At 42.1% G+C, this 16,781-nt stretch overlaps 1 protein-coding gene across 26 annotated transcripts in view; it reads right to left on the reverse strand.

Moving 5' to 3' along the window:
• Positions 1 to 16,781, reverse strand: part of MAP2 (microtubule associated protein 2) — a 217,984-nt gene that overhangs the window by 159,504 nt on the left and 41,699 nt on the right. For 25 of the 26 annotated variants that reach the window (XM_059476085.1, XM_059476080.1, XM_059476094.1 and 22 more), the window contains exon 2: positions 11,562 to 11,620. The gene's annotated coding sequence lies outside the window, so the exon portion shown is untranslated. Of the gene's footprint in view, positions 1 to 11,561; positions 11,621 to 16,781 lie in introns of those variants that run through there. The other variant, XM_059476076.1, reaches the window with a different exon arrangement.

A 16,781-nucleotide genomic window follows, 5' to 3' on the forward strand; every position in this document is an offset into this window, starting at 1 on the left:
AGCCAACCTGTTAAGAGATCAAAACATCCCTGCTATTTACCAATTTGTCTCAAAGCAGAGCTCTACAAGGATCTCTGCTTTACCCTGAGGAGCAGAAGAAAGGTCATGTCTTCCACTGTTTTCCTGCTGATAATCCAAGCAATCTTTCCTTTCCAATTTGCAATCAGCACTCAGAAATTCTGTGGTTTAAAAGCATGACCTAGCACAACCACATTACACAAGACCAAGAGGAGACACACAACCAGAGGGGTTGTGTGGAGAAATACAATAAATACACAGGCTGTGTGTCTCTGAAACACAAGATGTGTATGGGGGCAAGAGCAGCGCCCATTTCCCAACAACTCACCAATACCCCTGGTCCACTCCTCACTGGTGGAGAAGAGGGTCTACAGCAATACTTGTTCATCAAGGGGAAATCAGAAAACATCTTCAGAGGAGGGCAAGATTTGAACAGGAGAATTAAAGAACCTTTAAGTCAAAGTGATGAATGTGACAGCTCCCATGCAAAGAGCCTACTCTATCTTGATTGAGACACACCAAGTTCACATAAACCTTCAAACTTAGCATTCTTGCAGAGGAACTCAACCAGAGCTGAAGAAAATAGCTTTTCTAGAAATGCAAGCACTGACACTTTACAGGCTGTTTCTTAGGATTTCACAGCTAAAATATTTTCTTCAATCTCCCTGGAAAACAGACCCAGAGCAATGTGACCAGACCAGGTCACAAACTCTTTCATTAACACAGCATCATTTTTGCTTATCCCCTGCTCCAAAGAGTCTAATTTCAGACTCATAGGGTAGATAACAGCCTTCTGAGATGTGCTGCCCTTGTGAAAGTTGGTATGGAAAACCCTCTGTGGGCTTACGTCCCCCTTCATTATGTCTGCACTTGCAAAAGCAAAACTCAGACTTTCACCCCATTTCTTGATGTCTTCCTAATTCCACACATGCCATGACTGAACTCATACATAAATTCCAACTTGCAACTGCTGTACATAGCTAATTAGGGAGCAATTACTGCTTCTGATGAAGGCAGACACAGCCTAGCGGAGGCAGGGCAGTGTCCCCTCTGCCCTGACCACCCCCTACCCTCACAGCAAAGCTTCAGCCTGCACTGACCTGGCTGCAGGGCTGGGTCATGCTGCCCACTGACAGAAGGGTCTGCAAAATGCCATCCTCTGCTATGGCTGCAAAGGGCTCTGTGCAAGAGAGAAACCACAGGATTTGGGGACAGGCCAGCAATATTTGCAGACCTGGACTTTCCTGCTCAAAGACTCTAAACTGATGTTTAATACAGAAGAATACCCCACTGCTTTTTATAAAACTTCTGGTCCAAGTCTCAGTCATTCCACTTAATCTAAATGTCCTTCTGGTTTTTTTTCCTCCCCTTACAAGAGCAAGTTTTATCCACAGAGTCATGCACTTTAAAAATGCCCTGAAACCACAAATCACAGTTTCTGTGCCCAGACACATGATTCATAACCACAATAAACTTGTTTGAGGCTTGCCTAGTCTCTTCTGCATTGACACTAATTCTAAAGATGAGGTGCAGATTGCTTCTCCTGCAAATATGCTCTGTAACCTTGAGGAGACCTGGGTAACCTGCATCCTCAGCTTCATTCCTTAGCTGCCTAAAGAGATTGCAATTTCAAAAAGACTGCATCAACTGCATCAGTGGCCAGCATCCATGAATACTGCTCCCCAAGAGGAGTGCTTGCATCTTTAAAACTCATCTTCTCAATAAGAAATACAGGAAATGGGTCCATACAAGAGCAGCCCCCTTTGTGCCAGTCAGACCTTTCCTCAGCCATGAGGACTCACAGAAGAAGGGTGGGTGAAGTCAGCATAAAGGAAACTTACATTCTGCTCCCAACTTCTAGCTAAAAAATATCAGACTTTGGCACTACTTCAAAAGAAATTACCAACCACACTGCATGTCCAGGTAGCCTGCAGGGTCTAAAATGGCATATTGTCCATGAAACCCACAGGTCTCCTCCAGCTCAGAAGGCTCTCCATGCATGGCTCAGCAGAAAATGAACCTTCTTGCCTGAGCAAACAGGCTGCAAGGCCCACCCATCTTTACACCTGCACAGAAGAGTTTGACTCTGGGGCTCCTGGAGTGTGTCCTCCCAGCAGCAGGGAGCTGGGTCTGGGCAGCTCCTGTTTCTCTTTGCTCTCTGGCCCTTCTGCACTTGGGCAGTTTGAGTTCATCCATCAGCTCCTAGCACACAACTGGGCAGGATGACTGGCAAGCTGCTTCTGTTTGCACACTTGGTTTTATCATCTTCCTGAATGGAGGGGTTTGTCATGTGCATCAGTGGAGGAGCCAAGAAAACAAAGAGCTGCTTTAGCTGACATGCAGCAGAGCACACTTTCCTAACCTCTTTTCCTTCAAATTACTGCAGTTCCCCCAAAGAACACAGTGAAAGCAATATTTTCCCACAGGCACAAATAGATTACAGCATTTCTCTGAACTGCAAATTATTCTCTTATTCGTTAATGATTAGCACTGCTGCAGGAACAAACCAAACACTTCAAACTCAGCTCTAGATTTTGTTCTGAAAAACTCTTTACATGAAAGGTGCTCTCCCTGGTACTGCACTTAGGAAAACAGAATCACTTTTGTCCATTTACTGAGACACCAGAAAACCATTTTAAATAAAGGGTGGGAATTGCCCATGATGAGCAGAAACAAAAAAGCCAAGTTCTTGCACTACAGTACCCCACATGGTAACAGTTGAACACTGAAAGCCGTTTCCCATCTTGTTCTGTCAGTACACAGACACCTAATAAATCCCAAGATGCAGAAGACACACAGAAGGCTTTTTTCTACTTCTTTTGGTTGTATAACTACAGGACATAGTTATGACACTCATGCTACTTGAAAAACATAAAGGCAAATAACATAAAAAACACAAAATATACTGGGAAAAACATGCTACATTTGTGTAAATATAGGACATATTTCAGGTGTCTGGCTGGCTGGTACAGAATCTGGTGACATTCTTTACAGAATGGCTTGACTTAAGTAATCCATTTTCTTAAATGGTTTATTTGCATAAGACTCGGAGACACCTGACAGCAGGCAAAAAGCAGCTGCATCAGCAGGTGCCACACTGCTCTCAGGTCTCAATGCTGATTATTAGAAGCAGAGATGCTGGTCCCAAGGAGCACTTAATTGCCTGCTCACAGCCCCCAACTATTCTCCCAGTTCCAGCACCTCCTTCACTGCAATGCACAAAAAGCACTTTTTTTTTCCATTCCCAGAAAGGGCCTGCCATGGGATGGGCAGCCTGGGCCTTCTGCTGCCCATACAGCATGCAACAGCACTGCCCAGGAGGAAACTGGGAAATGCCAAACCCTTGTTGGCATAGATTCCAATGGAATCAGGAAGGCCAAACTTGACACAGGGGATGGGTCAATGCCATGGAGAGCAAGCAGATATCATGGAGTCATGCTGTGATGCCTTCCCAAACCTTAGCACTGAAACAAAGATAAGGTTCCTCAAAGCTGAGCCCTTGCACCATATCTGGCTGTTTAAACTTAGTCAGCAATGCACTCCCAAAAAATTTGACCAGTCTGACCAGAAAAAAAAGCAAACCCTCCACCATATGCTCACTATTACTGCCAGGGTCCAAGACCTGCTGTAAATGAGGAAGGCATAAAAGCTTTCCTGTTGCTATGCTACAGATGTTGTTCAGCATTTTCATGCTGTATTTCTGAGACTCAGGAGCTGGTTTTGCTGGCTGTAACTGCATGGGGGTGCAAGTCTATTGAAATCAATGGACATAAGCAACTTCAGAGATAAAAAAGCATCTGGCCCTGTTGCTTCAAGGCTTCTAGCGCAAACACAATATGCACAATTGCATTCTGACATGAAGAGCTTGAGTGCAGCAATCCTGAGCTTCAGCTTCATAATAATCCTCCTGCTTATTATGAGAATGCATAATTGTCAATACATAACAATGGCAGATTCAGTCAGAATTGTATTTAAAAGTTCAAGCTTTCTAGCTCAGCTTCCATGGCCCACATACAAAGCTTGCCCTTGAATTTGCCTGAAAAAAATCATCAGCTTTTCATCCAAAGCAGTAGTTCCCTACTTGATGGGCTGGAGTCCACATGTTCTCCTTCTGAGCACACTGTAAAGTGCTCCAGAGGCACGCACCCCTGCTCTAATTAGAAACAAAATACAATTTTATACACATATCTGCTCATACTGTTACTGTTTGCACTATGAAGCTATTTCTCAGTTGTTAGATCAGGCTAAGCTGCTAATTAAGATGTACAAAGAAAAAGCCACTTTGGTGGAAGAAACAAAAAAGCACTGCATGAGGCTCAGGAGCTTGGAATCTGATCCCAGCTGGGTCACAGACTTGCCTACTTATTGCCAGCACTAATTAATAACATTAATATCCTAATGTTCCTCATTTCCTCAGATGCAAACTGGAAAAACTAACGGAGTCTGCTAATGGAGACACTCTGTACTTCAGGACTGGATCTCCATGAATGCTCTTTCCTCACTGCCTCAACTATGGAAAAAAAAAAAAAAAAAACACCTGCACAAAGGAGTAAAACATGGGATTTTCTGGCTTCTAAACCTGGCCTCCTCATCACAAGGTGAGCAAAGACACAGAGCTGTACACTGCACACTGCTGGAGAACAGGGGCTTCCCTCTACCCACAGTCTTGGATGAGTTCAAAGTCATTTGTGACTCCTGCACCTTTACCTCCCACTGCACCTCCACAGCAAGAATTTTTGTGCAGGCACTATTTCCTGAGGGGTGTTTTTCCAAACTAGGTCCAAAAGCCTTTCTCAGTTGTAAACATTCAACCACACAGAGCCTCACCACCCACCCGGCTCCTAACCCCATCACACATTTCCATCATCTTTTCTATAGAAGGATTATTATGTAGTTCAGCAGGTATCTCAAGGAAAAAAATAATTAACAGAAGCTTATAAAGCTCTGGATTTCAAATGCAGCACCATTGTGAAACACTGATTTTCCCTTATCTCTGAGATTCTTATTGAAATATTTAGAAATACCAGTCTGAGTGAGACAGCTCTGTCAAAAGCACATGAATCAGTTGAATTCTTGCCTACAGTTCCATACCTCAACTAAATCTCTCTAAGAATGCACTTAAAACCTAAGAATTGAGGTTTTCATATTTTCAGCCACACCATTCCCATTAACTATTATTCAGATGATCAGTCTTAGGAAGCTCAGCTCAAAGCAACCACAACAATAAAATGTGAGAAAAGTGCATTTATATCAATGCCTGGCAATGGAAAGCACCACAGCATTTGGATTACAAACCTAGGTTATGAAGAAACACAGCAAAGCATAAGCAGCCCTGTGTGCCAGCAGGGGGTAAATATGGACAACAGAGACATGGACTTCTAAAGAAGTTTTTTTCTCTTTTTAATGAGAATCAAAACATTGTCCCATCCCCTAGAAGTGTAGAGTTGACTTGATTTTATCAAATCAAGTCAGGATTTGAGACACTAGTCTTAACAACCCAGGAATTATAAGCTTGACAAAGTAATTTCAGCTACACAAAAATACCCGGAGATGTAATAAAGGATTCTTAAAAGTGTTATATGTTTCATTCACGGAACAAAACAACCAAATAATATATTATATATTATGTATTTGTATATTTTTTACATATATATACACACACTATATTATACTAGTAATAAGGAAAATCAGTTCCAGGCAAAACCAGTTGGGTTTCACAACAAAGTGTTAAAGTCAGTAACTCCTGTATTGATACATTGTTCAACAAATGAAGTGAATTCTACAGCCCACCTTTCAAAGCCTGAAAATCAAGAATTTGGTGAACGGCTTCCCATTAATACCACAGGCTTCCAAAGTGAGAAGCAACACAAAAGGAAAAACTCTATTACCTTTAGATGATGAGGCATGTTTATGCCTGCAGCATTTAAGAACTGGAAGAAAAATAACTGATTCTTCCTAGGACTGTAATCTCTTTTTCCTCAGGATGTCAACCCTTTTATCTTGCAGACCTGGCCACACCAGAAAATCTGACATTGCCTTTAGGCAGAGCTCCAGTGACACATTTCATACAGCCCTATCAGACTGAACAGCTTTAACCCTGGTTCTATTATTACTGGAACCAGTAGGGAAAAAAAAACACAGAGTGACTTTTTGGAAGAAAGACTTTTGACATGTCAATTTTTGAGTGGTAATGTGTTCAGAAACCTGTGAAAACATAAGAAATTGAGATAAAAATCTACCAACAGGATATGAGTTGGGGCTCTAAGCAACATAAGAGCTTCTGAGTGCTACACACACTGAAATGCTCTCTCCCCACCAACAATAAAAGACACTGAGGATGTAAAGGCATTACAGCCATTCTTTTCAAAGGTTGTAAGTGAAGCAAATCTTGTAGATAAAGACAGTATCTCCTACACCTGGGGGGCAGGGAGAAAAAACACATACCAAAAAACCTTTCATGAGTAGAAACTTTTATCCAGGTCTTCACCATTCACCTGCAAACCTACCTATTTTTCCTGCTGTATCAAATAATCTCATAGAAGATATTTTCTATCTCCAAAGAGACTTATCTTGCTTAATTTAAACCTTTAAGGTTAGAATTAAAGAGCACAACATTTCTTCAAGACCATCTCAGAAGACATCATTGCTGCACATCACAAAAAAGATCTGGCTCCTACTCCCATTGAAGTCAAAAGTAAAAATCCTACTTTCTGCTCTGTAGAAGGATCTAATCAAAACTGTTTATCCTATTGCCTTCCAGCCTCCTGATATGACATGCAGGAGGTAGTAAGGAATGTGGTTTTGCCCCACTGAATAAAATAAGGTTACAAAGCAGGGCCTACTAGCTGGTATGTAGCAATTTATTCCACATAAATGAATGGCATCTCAGAGTGACTGAAGACTAAGCATTAAGTAGAAGCAGATGCTTGCAATTCTACAATATGTTGTTTCCCTTTTTCCTTTTAAAAGAGAAGTTGTGCACCACCTGTTCCTTCCATTTTTCTTTTTTTTTTTTTTCCTGAAGACACTGCTGGCAATGGAATTAAAAACAACCCATAAACATTTACTTGGTTAACTAACTAGCACTCAGGAGCTGCTGGCATCAATAAGAACAGCTTGCTCAGATACTCCTTCAATAAACAGCCAGCTAGCCTTTGGGTTTCACATCTGGTGTTTGGTAGAGTGGTAACCCAAGCATTTGGTATTACTCAGAAAACTGCATCTTTATATGTCATATGTAATCAGAGAAGATGAAAAGTAAAGTGGTCCTTAAAAGAATACCTATTTCTGTACATTCCTAATCTCAGGTTTTGGGTTATTTCAGCAAGTGGAGTTTGGACATGTAACACAAATGTACGTGAACGAGAACTAAACCAACCCGGTTCTGCTGCTGTGCAGTAACAACATGCTTGTGATGACTCCAGCAGAGCCATGCAATGAGAAATCCGGTCTGTCAGACTTCATACCACAAGCACACCTGTTTCAGAGTCATGTTGGGGCCAGCTGGTTTGTCTGCAGAAATTCTACAGCCACCACCTTCATGCAGCACCTCCCACTTGTTTCCTCCCCTGGTCCCCATCCTACCACAAGCTTCTGGGGAAGAAGACACCACACCAACATCTTTGCAGCTTTTCCACCTACGAACACAGGGAGCATCACACAGTTCTGCAAGGCCACGAGCTGGGGCTGGCTGATGTCACAGTTTGTTGCCTCCATCCTGAACTGCTGGATGCAGCCCAGGCCATGTGTTTATCTAGCTCAGCAGCCCAGTGGCTGGGCCACAGCCCTCCCTCTGCCCAGGGCTAGCAGGATTGCCCACTGAGAGTGCAAGACAGCGTGCTGCACAGCCCAGCCAAGTGCTGCTGGGGGCAAACACCACAGGAGAACTCTACACGGAGAAACTCTCTCCCCTCTGCCCCACACCCCATTGCAGGGCTCCTTCTCACAAGAGGAGAACTTGGAACAAGACAAGGAGCACTTCCAATCAACTGGAATGCTGGCAGGTATTTTTGGGGCAAGATCAAGTTGCTTACAACTCCAATGTAAATAGTGAAGGCTTAGTATAAATAGCTTCTGCCTCACATGATTCTCTCTCAAAGAGATTCTCTCCAAAGGATGTTGGATGTAATATCAATGGTTTCAACAGGTAGGTCTGACTTTCTCTTTTCTATTTTTTTTTTTTTAATTTTAGCACAAGGAGAATATCATACAGAAAACCTGTCACAGAGAAAGAAGTATAACATCCTGCTGTTTGACCATGTGGACTGCTCTCACTCCTCTGTGCCACATATGACATTGCTTTCCCCACAAACCTCTGAGTTCCTGAGAGTTGCTGTGGGAGCAATTTGAATGCTGAATCCCTTTACACCTTCTGTTCCTAGCAGGAGAGAATGGTAAATCTGTGTACAGATGAGCAGCTCTGCAAAACAACTTGAGGTGCATAATCTTACACTGGGAACTAGAGAACCAGTGTACCCTGGCAGGATGAAACTTAGGTTTCTCCAAGAGATCAGGTGCCTTATTACAATTTTTTATTTGCTGGGCTACAGCAGATCACTTGTACAAGAGAAACAGCCCAGAACAGCAGCAATTTAAAGAAAGAAGTATTAAAGACTCCACAGTGTAAGTGGTGATGCCAGTTCTTGTATATTTTAAAAACAATACAAAGGCAAATGTTCAGCTAGCTCTGTCTGTTTATAGGGCTTCTGAGAACACAGTTCACTCATTTCTTTCATTCTACATATTCTGTATGTTTCTTCTAGAGTTAATGGAAAGAGAGAGGTTCTTCAGAAAATGGCTCAATCCCACATTGCCTTCCCAGCTTCCTGAGATGCTCATCTACATTCTCTGCTCTCTGCAGGAGGAGAGCAGGGTAAGCACACTGCTTGCAAGCAGTAATGGCATACAAGGGCCTAAAGTTAGGCTAGGCAATGCAGGTCTTCAGGCCTCTGATAAAATTCTCTTCTATTCTTTGTTCATACCACAGAGAAATTCACCATTAATAAGTAGAGGCTTTGGTACCATTATGTACACTTAGGTTCTTCCTGTGAAATATTCTGATAAGAAATAAAGCCATCTTTTTGTTGCTTTGTTTTCCCCAGGTTCTCAGTAAAACACAACAGTTCTGCTTACATTTAATATTTTCTTTTGAGGATTGGGGTTTTATTGCCCTTCAAGTGAAGAAAAATTAGGTAATATTTATGTCTAACACATGCCAAAGTTTGCAGAGACAAGCCTGAGACAAACAGTCTTGTTTTCATTCTTTTGTGCAAGATACACTGCTGTCTGATGAGCAAAGAAGGTGCTTTGGGGCAGTTCAGAAAGTGATGCAACAGGCTGAGACCAATAAACAGGTGAAGAGCTTCTCTGTGCCATTATATGGGTTGTGTACACATCTAAGAGAGGGTTATAAGGAAGACTAGCAAGACAGAAAAAGAGAACTGAACATGATCTGCATGTGCCCTAGATTCACATGGAGTAGATAGAAAGAGAAGAACAAAACCTAATAAAACTGAAAAAGTTTGTGTTTAAACAGCCTCGGTGCAAAACCACTCCTCTAGTCTGTACCGTGCGTTCAGCTTAATAAAATGGGATTTAGACAACTGATTATTTAATTACAAGAAGGTCTTTTGCTCTCCATTTATGCAAGAACACAGCTTCTATCGATAAACTGTGAGAAGCTCAAAGGCAGCTGGAAGTACCAATATCTAGGCACTGGAAGAAGTGGGTTACTGCTCAATTCTGTGAGCAGACAGGAGTTGGCCTACTCCCTTCAGCTGAAGTTCACTAGCCTGCTCTGACTTTCCTGGTAACACACATCAGCTGTGATAAATCTTCGGTAAGAACAGACAGCACATTCAAACCCTGCCACAAAGACTACTGAAGCACAAACCAGCACAATGAAATGCAGAATGAATTCTCCTCAACTCCCCTGTTGCTCTTTGCAAAGAGCACCCACCAAACAGCTTTGTCTTACACTTTTAGTTCAGAGCCTCAATTGCTCCTTCCTATTTAAGTTTTTGGATTTGACCTTATTACAGCCTTGAAAGACCTATCTTTTCCTGACCATTTAACTTCTTGCCCAATGATTCAAGTTCAATGACATGCAGAGGCTGACAAGGAGCAGATAAAAGAAACCTCATGTGCTCACTTGAAACAAAAGCCAAGACCACTTTTCACTGGATAAGGATACCAGTAAGGATTAATACCCTGGCAGTTTCTACTCAAGAACGGTGACAACAGGAGCTTTGCTGATAAATTCTCACATCTCCCCTGATTCTCCCACTGCCAGAGAGGATCTTACATGACTGCGACAATTTTTTAAAACGTCTTGAGAAATACAAGTGGTACATCTGCATTGCAGCCCATCACAGCTATAATGCAGCATTTCAGAGCTGGTGACAAGAAACACACTCTGAAACATCCAGCAGAGAAACACTGCTGCTCTGCACTGAAATACTGCTGCTCACTCTCTGGCTGTGGACACATCCTCCAGAAAGTTTTTTCCTTTGTGTGACGGCGTGAATCTATGACCTCTAAAAGAGAAATGTGAGGCTGCAGTAAGAGCAGCAAAATTGTCACCAGAAACCACGCCCAGCACACAGATACAGGCAACAAATGTCCCAGTTTTTACTCCTTTCTCCACACCATAAAGACAGAAAAGAACCGACTACAGAAAAGGTAAAAACCAAACCCAAGAACAAAATCCAACTTCATTATGACTGTGCAGTGTCACTCAATAAACATGGTGCTTGAAAACTTAATTTCTCTTGAAAGAAGAATGACCAAGTTATTATTCTTCCAATAACCAATGGATAAGTGAAAATGGTATTTCCCAGCTCTCTCTGTGCTGTTTTTCACTTGAGTCATTCAAATAACTAAAAGCTGTCTGAACCATTACAAAAACTCCTCTCCGAACAGATAATGTCAGGGGTGCAAGTGGGAAATCCTGGGATCAGCATCTCTCTGCATCTGGGCTGTGTTGCAAATGTGCATATCCTATAAACAACCTCAATAAAACATTTCAACAAAACAGAGCAATGAATCCTCAGACAAGGTGAGCATGTGGTGACTAACACACAAGTGATCAGCACATGTTGTAGGGAACTTTTTTTGCTAAGTGTGAACTCAAATTTGAAGTGTGAAAAGAAAAAAATGCCACGTCACAGATTCAACTTCCAGTGCTTGTGCTGAGCAGCAGCAGCTCAACTCACAATGACAAGAGGACATTTCCTACAGAAAAGATGTCTACATAAAAAAAATTGCAAAAACCTCAATGTTTTTATTTTCACTTGTTTCCACCTCTGTGCCATAAATACTTTCACCACACAGCACAGAAAATGTAATATTTTCTTTGTTTAAAACACCATAACAATACATAACTCATGTACATGCAGGCATAGGAGGAGTCCTGTCAAACTATTTGGGTTTGTTTGAACAAGCCCCAGAGATTCATTAGGCAATCCATCCCAGTAAAGTCAAGATGCAGCATTTCCAGAGCCCTGGAATGACTGATATGAGACCAACAAAAACAGAAAACCCACCTTGCAGTGTTGCTGTCACCTTGTCAGTCACAGGATATTTTATTTCAGGCTTCCACAATCTGAAACAAAACAAAAGCTCTCAGTTAATGGCAGCTGTTAAAGGGAAAAGCTTTATTTTTATTATATGAATTAAAGACTCCTTAATTGGAACATGTTAATAAGAAAACGCCTTCCTTCTCTGCTTTTGATAACATGCACAAAGTGACACCAAATGCTCTTTTTCAGTGGCTAGAACCCCTCTTGCCATCATAGCTTACATCCCTTGATTTGCATCAGACCATGTCTTTCCAAAGAGCCCAAGCCTCCAGAGTGCCTGTTTTTGTATAAAGTGCATAAAGCCATGGAAAAGCTGATTCCTCTGAAGCACAGGCTACACTATAGTGTCTGTTAGGATCAGAGTTTCACAGAAACAATTAAATCCCTTCCTTCTTTACAGAAAGAAGATGATCTGAAGGCAGAACACCTTTCATGTATCTAGATTCACTAATTTACCAAAAATTAGAAATGAAGCTAACAGCAACAGCCCTAAGTACAAGGAGTCAGCAAGCAAACATTGCACATAATACAACCTAATTTACCAAAAGCTTCCTTGTTGACAGGAATTCCACAGTTTCACTGCACAGTAACAAATGATGTGCTTACAAGCTGCAGACCAGACTCATGGGACCTATTAATTCAGTATCAGGTGACATGGTATCATGCACCACAGAAAATCTGCAGCGAGGAAGTGCTGCTGAGCAGCACAGAGAATTCTCTGGTGCTACAGCTGCTTTACTGCAGGAGCCTGGGCATCTCCTTAACTGCCTTGTGCTTGAGTTGCTCAACATCTAACAATGGATATAATACCATCACAATGGCATTAACAAGGACTAATTACTGCTTTGCAAATCCTGGGCTGGGAATGGCTAGGCAAGGGAGAAGCACCTATAAACTGCGAACCTGTTGGCATTTATAAATTGCATTGCCTAAGAAGGAAGTACAGATTTCCCTACCCAGCTTCATGTCAACAGCCAACAAATGGATCATTTTCCAGGTTATCATCTTCCATCAGCATGAACTCTACCCTGCAGAACTAACTTCTGCCAACACGTGGGTAACAAAACTCACAGCTGGGCAAAGCTATTTAAGATACTCATTGCTTCACAGGGGAACATGGGGAGAAGATAAATTTCAGCAGGAATAAAAGCACCTTGTGGTTCTAGCAAACTTAGCTATGTCCCCCTGTACCCATAAGCATAGTGGGAGTCTCATCTCTGACTTTACCAGAGCTAGAGAAGAACAATATTTACTTTCACTGAAAGGTAGAGAAGATTCAATGTCTTGCCAAAGTTAACAGGAAGCAACAGCTGATTCATGGGCAGAAAGTAAGGACCCCATCCCTCCCTCCTTCTTTTAAGCATGGGGCAACTTCCCAAAAGCACAAAAGGACTTAAGTCTCTACAGCACACTTCTGCCATAACTGAGGGTGAAGATAGAGGTGTAACCAGGAAAAGAGAAGAAAGGAAGTCAAGCTAAACTATTTCTTCTTTCCTCTCAAAACCAGCAAATGGAAAGTAATTTCTTACAACATACTGGCCAGGCATGGATCTTATTGTCTTTGGTTAATTCCACATGTCTGAGAAGAAAATCAGCTGTAAGCTGGTTAGACTCACTAAATGACATTTGTCTAAGGTGCCACCCCAGGTGCAGAGCCATGCACCGAAGACTGAGCATTCTTTAGGAAAAGGCTACTCATCCAGGCACTGATGGTAATGGTCAGCAAAACACAACCACGTAACAACTGATACATAATATTCCCCTCTTGAGCAAAACCCTCCAATCTCTGAGAAGCTCCTCATTTCACATCCAAACCAGCAGAAAAGGAGGAATGGTACCAGCAGGATCCCTTTTCTCAAGCTTCTGATGAGCAAACAATGGACAAGCACACAACTCTGGCACCTCCAGCAAGCAGAATTTCCGGTATTTTTACAGCTTGGTCCACAATTATTTACTTCTTAGAGAATGCAGACTCATCCTACTATCTGTGGTCACAATAAAAGGGAAACAGACTTGTTGCTAAAATGGCCATAAAACACCAATCAGACACTCTTGCTACAGTTACACTCAGTTAACTCCACTTTAGAAACATCAAGATTTTCCAAATCACAGCCCTGACTCATGCAGCCTGTGGTGAACAGGGGACATATTCTGGAAAAGACTACTAATAAAATACCATGCCAAGTGCTTGACTCAGAGAAAACAAGATTAGCACTGCGGCATGTTGGCATTTTGACTTCTGAGTACTTGCTGGATGACAAAACCAGGAGCTCTCTTTAAAGTCTACACTGAACAAAACTATCTGTCCCTTTCCTGTAACTACAGTGGCATTTGCTAATGCTGTCAGCTTTTATGTGAAGTTACTGCTCCTGTAAGGAGTCACACTGACAGCTCTGGTTACCAAAGTCTTTCACTAACTGCTTCCCAGTAAGATCTCATAGGAAATTAAAGTTGCCCAGTGTTTTCCACCTTTCAGTATACACCTGCCCCAAGAGATGGGCACATAATATAATGACAGCTGAGCTTATCCAAAAAAATCATTGGCATAACTGGATACATCTCCCAACACCCTGGGGACACTTCACTTCAGAAGATGGAGCTGGTTTGGCTACAAGGGAGAAACTGGTAAGTTTGGAAATCTGAAGATGGAAGATGGATTGGGTAATGGTGATGACGAAATGATAACATCAACTATTCAAATATAAGGAAGGAACGAGTAGAGCAGATTAAGGGCAGAGAATCTCAAAGAAAAAAAGACAGATTTTAAGCAACTCCACACAGGTCAGTAATGCTTCATAGGAGGCCAAAAAAGTGCAGAAAAGTGCTAGAGGTGGAATAAAAATGCAGAGAAAACTTATTTTATGATAAAACAAAGGTGGGACATCAACTGACTACAGTGCTGACCACAAATAGGTTTAAAGAAGGGATTTGTGCAGGAAAGTCAACTGAAGCAGACAAAATCTTACTAAAAATTCTTTATCATTAAAAAACCCCAACCAACAGACTGAAAGCAACCACACACTAATAGATGAAACCACTGACACCATGAACTCACAGGAAATGAGGGAAGACCTAAAGCACTGCCTAAAAGTACAGAACCACCAACCACCATAAAAAGGGAAGAGGATGATAACCACACAGGGAATTGGTGACCTGTCAGCCTAATTCAGAGTCCCAAAACAAACTGTGAATTAGTTATAAATATCTGAAAGACAGATGGCCCACATCAGCAAATCTACTTTTGTAAAGAACCAACCAAAACAAACCAGTCTGACCTAGCTTTCTGTTACAATATAGCATATTTGCTGGAAAAGGGCAGCACATATATCCTATATTCTTTGGGAGGGAAGGTAGTTGAATGTGTGCTCAGGGGGCCAGGGTTAGTGAGCCTGAGACTCATCTCCTTGCAATGCTTTGTGTGAGCAGCCAGAAAAAAAAAAAAAAAAACACTGAGCTGAGAGAGTTTATGAGTATTTCATCACATTCAAAATCATCCAAAATCAATGCCATGAGCTCACGGATCCAAAGTGCTGCTGCAGAGGCAGCAAAGAGGAAATGTTTCCACACATAGCTTCACCCACCATCTTATCTGAGACCCAGCAGGCTGATCCCAGGTGCACAGCACGGCTCAGCCAGTGCAAGCCCACATTCCTCTCTGCTGTGCTGGCTCTTAGGTGGAGATAGTCACACCCCACAGTAATAGCAAGGTGAACAATTGAATATTCAGCCTCCACTGAGGAGGTGGCTCCTCACAGGTTCTCCAGAGCTCTTCTGTCAGAGCCATCAACCTCATACTGTTAAGTGTTGTCTGACACACAGACATGCCTTAGCCCAGGAGATAATCCTACAAAGTAAAAAGCTAGCAGTTGTTCAACATGTCTGAAAGACTTGCAAAGGCGATTTAGGCTAATCCAACTAAATTAGGAACTCTCTGAAGCTGTCAGCTGCCTTCACTGGACACTCCAAAAGAACCAGGTAAACAGGATGGAGATATGCTGTGATGGGAACCTGCTGCCACCACCAAGATCTGCATTGTATCTCTTACAATTCCTTCCAGCCTTGTGCATTTACTGTTCTTTGATCTGCTCACTGAGGATAATGGGCAGCCCAGGATTCTGGCTGTTCACTGCCTGCAGGCAGCGAGGCTGAGCTGCAGGAGCTGTCTGTGGCTGCACTCTGAAGGCCCTGGCCCTCAAGGTACACTCAGCTAAATGACATTTTGGACTGGGGTTCACATTTGAAGCCTACTGGTTCAGCAGCCTGCTCACTGCAGTCTCTGTGAAGAAAGAACAGAATAATCTTACATTTCCTGAAAAGGACAAATTTCAATGTTCACTTTATCTCTAACTGACCTAAGACCATTCCTCATCTGCTATGGTACTTTTTGATAGCCTCTCTTACCACTTCTAGTGAAATGGAAAGTTTAATGAGTTCTACAGCCCCCAGAATATATCAGGTTGTTTACACACAAGAAACGATCTGTGGCTCAGAAATGAAGCAGCAGTAACATAACAGATCTCCGGGGCACCTCCCCTGCTGTGCAAAAAGGGAGTAGACACACATTGAACACTCTTAATGGAAGCCAAGAGCCTGGTTTTCCAGGAGCACATACCCTTTTCAACTTTCATCTGCCAGTTTCAGGGACAGGAATTCACACAGAAAGTGAATTCACACAAAAAGTGCACTGAGCACTGTCAGTATTTCTGCAGTGAAAGAGCCTCAGAGCTTCTGTTTGGTTTTCTAGATGATCCTGTTATCCATTCTTTTAATGTTTGAACACATTTTCAAGGGTGCAACTCAAAACACTGCAAGGTAGCAACAGTGCAAGACAACATATAACAACCAAAAAACCCTGACTTTGAAGTGAGATCAGTGTTGTTACCATTCCTCCTATTCAAGTAATTCCTTTATCCTCCCTACAAGGTACTTCTGTTAGTAAGACCATGCAAATTTTTAATTGTTCCCCATTCTCATTCATAGGCAATGTCTTCCTCATAGCAGTTCTGATTTCCAGGAGTTTATTCAGTTTATCCAGCTGCAAGTACCATTAAACCATATTTTATTATCTGCTCTTAATTTTTTGATTTATTGGCATCAACACTGTAAGAGTTAACACGGTCAGAAGCTTTCTGTGAGGAAAAGAATTGCCTGAAACTGTTTTCTTCCATCAGATTTCATACTCAA

Source organism: Ammospiza nelsoni, chromosome 7, assembly GCF_027579445.1.
Source record: "Ammospiza nelsoni isolate bAmmNel1 chromosome 7, bAmmNel1.pri, whole genome shotgun sequence".
Taxonomy (NCBI): domain Eukaryota; kingdom Metazoa; phylum Chordata; class Aves; order Passeriformes; family Passerellidae; genus Ammospiza; species Ammospiza nelsoni.